Below are 9,285 nucleotides of genomic sequence, written 5' to 3' on the forward strand. Positions count from 1 at the left end.
TTTGATGCCAGTTCATCCACTGGAATCTAGTCAGAATATACAGAGATCTTAAAGAAGATCGACTCTCCCTCACCCAGCAGTAATCAGCTGCCAGTAGTTCCCAGGCTAAGATTGGGGCCTGCTGCCCATTTCCTCATTCTGTGTGGGAATTGTGTCTGGTCAGCATGGACCTTGTGCATGCTGTCACCATTGGTGCAAGTTCATATGATCAAATTTCCAGTCACGTGAAAACCTCTGTTTACTTAGGTTCATGTGTCAACTCTGGCTCTTACAATCTTTCCTCCCCGGCTTCCACAATGGTCCTTGAGCCCTGGGTGTGTGGGGTTTAATATAGTAGTCCTGTCCAGAGACGGGAATTCTTCAGTCTCTTGTTCTCTAAAACTTAGCCAGTTGCGGCCTTCTGTGTGCACCACACTCTGTTGTATGAGGAAGCTTTGCTGGTGAGTCTTGAGGGATGTATACGTGTTCTCTCTATCCTGTTCCATTGTGTTCCATGAGCCTTAGGTATGGATGTTCCACTTGAGATATGTCACTTAGGGCTGGGCATCTCTCAGACATATATTCTCTTTGTGACCACTTGTGGAACTCTGCAGTTGCCTCCATATGTTGCAGAAAGAAGCGTTCTGTGTTGGAATTGTGTCTGGTCAGCATGGACCTTGTGCATGCTGTCACCATTGTTGCAAGTTCATATGATCAAATTTCCAGTCACGTGAAAACCTCTGTTTACTTAGGTTCATGTGTCAACTCTGGCTCTTACAATCTTTCCTCCCCGGCTTCCACAATGGTCCTTGAGCCCTGGGTGTGTGGGGTTTAATATAGTAGTCCTGTCCAGAGACGGGAATTCTTCAGTCTCTTGTTCTCTAAAACTTAGCCAGTTGCGGCCTTCTGTGTGCACCACACTCTGTTGTATGAGGAAGCTTTGCTGGTGAGTCTTGAGGGATGTATACGTGTTCTCTCTATCCTGTTCCATTGTGTTCCATGAGCCTTAGGTATGGATGTTCGACTTGAGATATGTCACTTAGGGCTGGGCATCTCTCAGACATATATTCTCTTTGTGACCACTTGTGGAACTCTGCAGTTGCCTCCATATGTTGCAGAAAGAAGCTTCTTTGACTAGTGGTATATGGAATACTTGTTTGCAAATATAAGGAGCCAGATTTAGCATATGGTAAGAACTTTCATTTGTCTAGAGATACGACAGAGATAGAGTTTTCTCTAGGATCTATGACCTCTCCAGCCATGTGTATTTGGCTATATTTACTATGCCACCCATGATTTCCCTCAGAGTGAGACTGCTTAAATCCAATTAGATAGCTGTTGATTACCCCCTAGATATCAGTGTCAGTATTACACCAATACAGGCAGTTTGCTGTGCCAGCTGTTGTGGTTATTAGACTTTTCAGCTAGATTGCACCATTGATTTATTTTCTCCCTTAGCAGTTTGCATAGTGTCCTCTAGAACTGCAAGAACTAGTCTTCAGGGACAAGGCTTCCAGGTCATTTCAGCTCCATTTCTTCAAGTCCGGCATCCAAGGTATGTCCTGTCTTCAACAGCAGGGTCTTGCCTTCAAATTCTGGGATGTAGTCAAGGCCTTAGGCAATAGTCCATGTTATTTTCAGGGTCTCTGGGACTGCTCTGATCGACAAGTAGGAGGGAGGTTTCTCCTATTTGGCATTGTGTTCCTTGTTATTTTGCCTTTGGGTATACACATGCACTAATGCTCAGAGACTGATTTCTACAACTGGTCAAATACAGAAAATAAGTGTCTGTGAGACACTTAACCCTAAATGATACATCTTTAATGCAACCTCTACACATAACATGAATGCATCTCTCAGCTCTCACAAGAGAAGTTTCCTTATGCAGCAGATGGTGATGAACACAGAAACGGTCCACCGGCCAGTGTGCAGAGAACAAGAGCTTACAGAATGTTTATCCCTGAACATGACACCTGTTTCAATCTTCTGCCTCCCAAGGCTCTGGGATCATTACAGAAGAGAGGAAGAAAGATTGTAAGAGCCAGATGTGGTGGATGACCACAAGGAAATAGTGTTTCCTAGACAGCTGGTCGCTTGGTCGTATGAATTTACAGCACCGGAGATGGGTGACAGCACAAGTCCCATGTAAGCTCAAACCAGGCACAATCCCAGCATAGACATGAGGAAGTGGCTAGGAATTCCCAACCCAACCTAAGGAACTGTTGGCAACTGGTGGCTGTTGGGGGTGTACAGAGAGTCTGTTACAGGGATGGGACTCTTGGTAGGTTAATCAGGCTCCAGTGGGTGGAGCCATACTGAAGAACATTTGGGAAACACAAATAAGACTATCCAATATATGAGTCTATATAACATAGCACATTAAATTGGGCTTGGGGCAATAAGGGGAAGTGGGGATAGGGGAGGTGATCTCAATACCATCAAATTATAGTTTATGAAAATTTAGAAAATCCTATACATTTTTTAAAGGATTAAATGGTGACTTACTGATTTGTAATTTATAAATTAATGAATAAATCATTATTCCTAAGATAAAAATGTTATTCATTGATAACTATCAGCCTATGCAAACCGCCTTCTTCCTGGCCTTCATCCAAACCAATTTACATCGAAGGGAAACTACAAAAAAAAAGAGGTCCACAAACAGCGACGTGACACTCCGTTCACAGATCAGCCATAGTGTTCGCTTTTATGACCCCACCCTTGGCTTTGTTCTGGGAGAGACTGTACAGTGTGGTTCACACTCGTGTGCGAGACCCAGCAGTGTCTGTACACACAGCAGACAAAAAGCACCAGGTCCTTTGTGTTGAACTTTGAAACTCCAGGTGCTTTTTCTGCTTTCTTCACAACAGTTTGAATATACGGGGCCAGAAAGATGGCTCTGCAGGTAACAAGAGTTGTTGCCGAGCCTGGTAACCTGATTTCAATCCCTGGGACCCATGTGATGGAAGGAGAGAGCAAACTCTTGTAAGTAGTCTTCTGACCTCTACACATGTCCCATGGCATGATGTTCTCTCTCTCTCTCTCTCTCTCTCTCTCTCTCTCTCTCTCTCTCTCTCTCTCTCTCTCTCATATACACACATATATACAATCAGTAAACAAACAAAAAAATAAATAAACAAAATAAATAAATAAATAAAATGAGACTGAAAACATATAATCCACACGTTAATGTAAGGTAACTGCACCAGTGTGTGCTGATACCTCCAGGAAAGTCGCTTACACACTATAGAACCACGTGTTTGACGTCACTTTGGGGGTGTGCTTCAGTCCAGGATGCTCTCAGTCCAAATGTCAACATTGTGATGAGTATTAAATAGTCATTAATATTATTTGTGAAAGGTAACTTTGACTCCCAAATAAAAGGATAAAAGGATGGAATTCAACTACTTACCATCCTTACCCATCATCTTTCATGCTGCGTCCCGATGACGGCTATTGATCAGCCTTGCTTACCTGGGGTGTGCTTTACAGGCACAACCCAGACGAAGGCAGAGAAAACTGAAGCCTCATCGAAGCTTGACAGTGGAGGAAACCTGTGCTCCAGCTTCCTCTGGGGAAAGGCTCAGTTCTAGCTTTGGTTTCTACCCTGCACACGCAATCTGGAGCCCCCATTTTAAAGAATTTTATTTAATGATACACTCTTTGACATTTTAACTAGCCATATCTATTTCCCAATGTGTCAGATCAGCTTGAGACACATCATTGGATTTCTCCAATATATAGTTATTTTAGACAAGGCAGAGAAAGCTGATCCTTGCTCCAAATGTGAGCTGATTTTTCATAGTTATCTAGAAAAGGATTTTCTTTTTTAAATTTTCAATGTTCTAGAGGACCTCAGGCCTTTATCACTGAGTCCTATCAACCTAAGGACTTCAGATTAGAGTTAGTGATCAGGAACAAAACTCTACCCTCCAGTTCTCAGCCTAGTGGAAGAACGGAGCGTGGAGACCTGTCTGCTGGGCCTTGGGGAGGAGGGATCTCTGCTGTTCAAAACAGCAGGGCAAGCTGCCACTGAGGTGCTCCTCTTTCACAGAACACCTCTGTGTCTTGTATAGACTTTCCTATCTCACATTGCACTTAGCATAGAATTGCAAATTCTTATTGATTGATTGAACCAATTTAGACTGGTTCACTTGCAGATGGCCCAAGGGGAAAACACAAAAACAAACAAAAAGTTAAAAAAAAAATCCAAACTCTTTCTCTTTGAGAGCGTGTGGACGCTTTGCAGCCAGGAGAATAATACTCTCCTCTGTTATTTCTTTTCTTTTTCAAGATTCCTTAAAGGTTGTTATTGTTTTTCTCCGCACACAATTTGTAAACAGCACAATATAAAACAGGCTGTTGGTCCCACTAATGTGCAGTTTCAAACCAACATCTTGATGTTTTCTCCCTGACTCATTAATTACAGCCCAATGGAACAAGTTTTCAAGCAGGCACCTCCTTCCAATGTACATAGCTGGTCTGATAATTTTGGGAAAAGCAGAGCCAACTCCCAAATCTGCTGAACTTTAGTTGTGAGCACACGCTGGGGAGTTCGACTTCATCTTTAACACGGAATTGTGACACAAGGTTCATCACCAGGAGGTCAAATACTGAAAAACACTCCCTCCACTTAGCAGACATGAAGATATTTTTTAAAAACGTTTGTGTCCCTCGATCTATCAGACTTTTGAATATGGACCCCTAGAGGCTGGAATTCTCCCCAGGAAATCTCAAGTTGGGAACAGGAAAAGGCCTGAACTGGTGCCAGTCAGAGGGTAACCTGTGTCAGGAAAGAGGATTTCCACAGTGCTGCCAAACTGCTCACAGCATGCTGGGGAGGCCGGCACACAGCACAGGACCACACCCTCCGGTAGACTGCTCAGATAGACACCCCCCCCAGCCCATCTAAACCTGAACCTCACTTGAGGACTTTGAAGATGGTATGGAGGCAGGTGGTCACTGGGTCTCTTTGTCTCTCTTCAGCATGTGGCCACATGGAATAAATCTCCCTTTTCTACACAGACTGTAGCCCAAAGTTCAGTAACATAATAAGTCCCACTGGTTACAGCAGCATCAAGAGGAAAAAGATATCTTTACTGATGACAACAACAACAGTGTTCAGAAGATACGGTTGGAAGTGAGTGGCAGGATTTCTAACCATGTTGATATTAACCCTTCAAGCTGAACAGTTCAGAAACATAGCAGGTCTTCACGTCAGGTACCATTCTTCAATGCATTGGACTATGGATCTGACAAACATCACTCCTGCATTTGGGGATGGCATCAAAACTCACCATCAGGATGAGACTTTTACAGAGATGCCCTTGATGATCTCTTTTCTTACTAACCCTGCCAACATCTTTGGTTGCACAAACTGATGGTGACTATTCTTTATCACTTCCGAGAACTGAGAGCCACCCCTCTATTTTCTAGGAGTCAACAGTTCACTCACATATTTCATTAGATTTTAAAATATGTGGTTCTCAAAAGTTGATCAAAATATTTTATTTCCCAAATCACCTACTTTAGAACTGGGCATGCTCAGACTTCGACTCTTACTGAGTCTTCGTGATTTAAGTCCATTTTAATTCTTTATTAATCATGGGTTTTAAACTCATTTCCCAGAGTTCCTTCAAGGTCAAGGTGAAGGAAACAGAAAGCGGGATGAGGATGAACACTACCTCCCAGTCCCAACGTCTTTCCCACTTCCATTATTCTGCGTACTGCGGCACATGTTTATGAGGTTAAACAAATAGCCACCAATTACAACTACAGAATTCTACTTCTTTAAGCAAATAATATGTTTATTTGCTTAACAGATATGAACTGTCATTGCCAAAGGTCCACTCATATACAAAAAGGAGAGACAGAATAAATATTTAATGCCTGCTGTCTGTTCCTTACCTTGTTTTTCCAAGGTAGAGCTTGAAGAGTGGTTACTATTTGAGAGCTGGAGAGATGGCTCAGCAGTTAAGAGCACTGTCTGCTCTTGCACAGGACTGAGGTTCAGTTCCCAGCACACATATGGTGGCTAAAACCCATCTGTAACTACAGTTCAAGGGAATCCAAACCCCTCTTCTGGCCTTTGAGGTGCACTTACTTACATGCAGGCAACACACTCGTACACATAAAAATTAAAAACAAAAAATAAAGATTTTAAAAGAGTGTTCATTTATTTCCACTTAGTAGAGCATTTCACATACCAGTAGAAAAAGTCTCCATTGTATTAACTTTCTTTTCTAAGAGCAGCATATTTGGCATTTTTCTCCTTGTATACAATGCCCATCACAGAGAAGAACATATAATAGGTGTCTAAACCAAGGAGGCAATAGAAGTTTATCTAATTTGAGCAGAAAAATCTCAAGAAGTGAGGTAAATTTCACTTAAAATAGGAAATCAAGTAGGAGAAAGGTTTCTGTAATCACATGGAGATTGTATGTTCTCTCCAGAAAAGGCTGTGAGAAGGACAATTATTCTATCTGTGAAATAGTAACCCACTTCGCTCAGTTAAAGACCTGGTTACAGAAGTGATGAACTGATTCCTTCATTGTTCCAACAAATACTCATTACAAGCCTCCCACAGATGTAGAGCTAAGGGAGGCACCACAGGGGCGCAGAGATAAACTCTGCTGTGGAGTACTGATTTTCACACGGTGTAAAAGAGAAAGCAGGCTTATTTTGAGACAACACCAAATTTTACCTCAAGGCAAGATAAGGATGATCAATCAGTCCTCAGTACGGATAGTTCCCCAATTAGTTCCTCAGCATCAGAAGTGGAGGCTGACAGGATACATTGAATGTGGTCTTCCATTAAGGAGTGGCCACTGAATATAGTCAGGAAGGGTTAAGATCTGAAGGGGAGAGATGGACTTGTGTGTACATCCCTCCTGGAAGGCACACAGAACCTGGACAAAAGGTGAACAGTGGTAATGCCATCTCCTCCCTCAAACGGAGCACATCACCCTCAAAACAATGAGTGTCCTCCAGGAGGGAGGGGCTCCGTCTCAGTTTCACTTTGTAGGGATCTGATGAGTTCTAGCTTCCCCAGTCTACTCAGAGGAGGTGACACCCACCCCCTCACACCATGTCCATAAAGAGTGCCCAGGATCCTGTATCTCTCCCCAAAATAGCAAAGAAATCATGAGCACAGTCCTTCTGCAGGATGGAGTACGAAAGAAAACCGAAAAACTTGTAGGGAGGTTATTAAACACTGATGTGGGTGAGTGGGGAAGAGACGGAATCTATCCTTCTCTGTTTGGTTTTGGTGCTCACCTGCCTGGCCTGGGGGTAAGAGGATGGGACTCAGAGGGTCCCTTTATGTCTAATTCCAAGGCAGCACCTCAGAGAGCCTCACAGTCCAGGTGTTCTTAGAGTCAAATACCAATTTTTCTGAGCTTTCACTCTTTGACAGACCAAAGTGCTAGGATTAAAAATGAGATTGGGGGCAGGCTTGTTCTGAAGGGAAGAATGGAGGAATCTGAAAGCACCTCCCTTTATAGTTGGTGTGATGTCATTTGAGTTGATGTGGATGTGTGAGGATAGTTTTGTTCCGATCCATGTGCCAACTACAATGTTGAGGAGAAACTGTGCTCTTCTCTCAAGCTGGGATGCACAGGGGCAGGAGAGAGCCTCAGGGTGCCTGCTCCTGTTCTCCAAAGCAGGGAGGGAGCCCTGTCATCTGAGAACTTTGGGCTTCTCGGCCACCTTGACGAATGAGGCTTTGACTGCAGACACGCTCCTGCTGCTGAAGTTTGCTTTAGAGGGCTCTCCGTCCGCCCACTGGAGCAACACTCCGTCTGCCTGAGGGGAGATTTGGGGAAATGTGCGCACACTGCAGCTGGCTCTGCCATCTTGACGCATTTGTTTCCAAAGACAGAAGAAAACAGAACAATAGAATACAGCAGCCTGCAATTTGTTATGCGGTTCTTAGTTATGTAATCCTAACACTAAAATCAATACCTTGCTGTGTGTTTAATTTCCTTTTTCCTTTTTGTTTATCTCTTGATAATAAAACGGGTTATCTTACAAATGACTGGGGAGGGTGTGAAATGGACAAATCCGGCTTTGGGTCTTATTGTTCATTGTTTCTGCCCTTAAGTGTTAGTTGTTCGTTCAAACTTGGACATAAGTAACTTAATTTATTAATGAGTACCTTCTAAATACAGACGTCAGAAAGCTTTGTGGGAGGGTTATAAACATCACTAAATTTGTGAGCAAACACTCCTAAAATCAGATGGATTGTGTAATGTGCATATCTTTCAGCTGAGAACATACTTTCTTCCAAAACCCAGTAACACACATCCTGTGCTGGACAGCTTTAGTTTCAACCCAACACACCTTGGTTGAGGGAGCCTCAACTGGGGAATTGCCTCCATTGGACTGGCCTGTGGCTGTGTCGGTGGGGCATCTTCTCCATTGTTGAGTGATGTGGGAGGGCCCAGCCCACTGTGGGTGATGCCACCCCTGGGCAGGTGGGCCTGTGTTGCATAAGAAGGCAGGCTGAGCAGGGGCCAGGGGAACAAGCCAGTAAGCAGTAAGCAGTGTTCCTCCATGGCCTGTGTTCCTGCCCTGAGTTCCTACCTTGGGCTCCCTAATGAGCTATGACCGGGGAGATGTAAGCTGAATAAACGCTTTCCTCCCCAAGTTAGCAGTGGTCAGGTTGGTTTGTCACAACAATGGAGAAAAACTGGAATACATCCTGAGAAGAGGCAGCTTTGCACCAGCTCTCCTCTCAGGAAAGTGAGGGGAGTTCTCTGATGCTTAGTTCCCAGTGGCTGGTTAGCAAGCAATGAAGAACAGAACCTAATGAAGCCAAAACCTGGTGCTTGTAGGAGGGAAGGAGTTCGTGGACTAACATCAAGGAAAGCCCAGCTGTTCTTATTCTCAGATAAGTGCTCTCTCTTCCCCTGCACAGCTCTCTTCTAATCTATCACTCCCTGGGGAGCTCTGGTAGCAACAGGTTCTCTGGAAATCAAAGGGACACTCTGTTCTCCACAGCAGAAGTTGCCTGTATGAAGGAAGATTTCTTTGGACCAGGTGTGTACAGGCCCCTTGGAACCCTACATCGCTCCCCTTCCACAAATTTGTGAGAAGCCATCCTGGGAGACCTAGGAGGATTTGGAGGAAACTCTCATAACAAAAGAGATTTTCAAGAAAGATTCCAGTTTCTGAAGTGGTGTTTGGGCCTCCATCTGTTTAAAGTTTGGGATCATCAGTGCTCCTGTTCTTTGTCTGTTCAGCTGGGGAAATTCAGATCTCAGCTAGTTCCTCATACTCTTCTTTTTTTTTTTTTTTTTTTTTTTT

The sequence above is a fragment of the Nannospalax galili genome, unplaced genomic scaffold (genome assembly GCF_000622305.1).
Source record: "Nannospalax galili isolate Female #2095 unplaced genomic scaffold, S.galili_v1.0 scaffold15, whole genome shotgun sequence".
NCBI lineage: Eukaryota > Metazoa > Chordata > Mammalia > Rodentia > Spalacidae > Nannospalax > Nannospalax galili.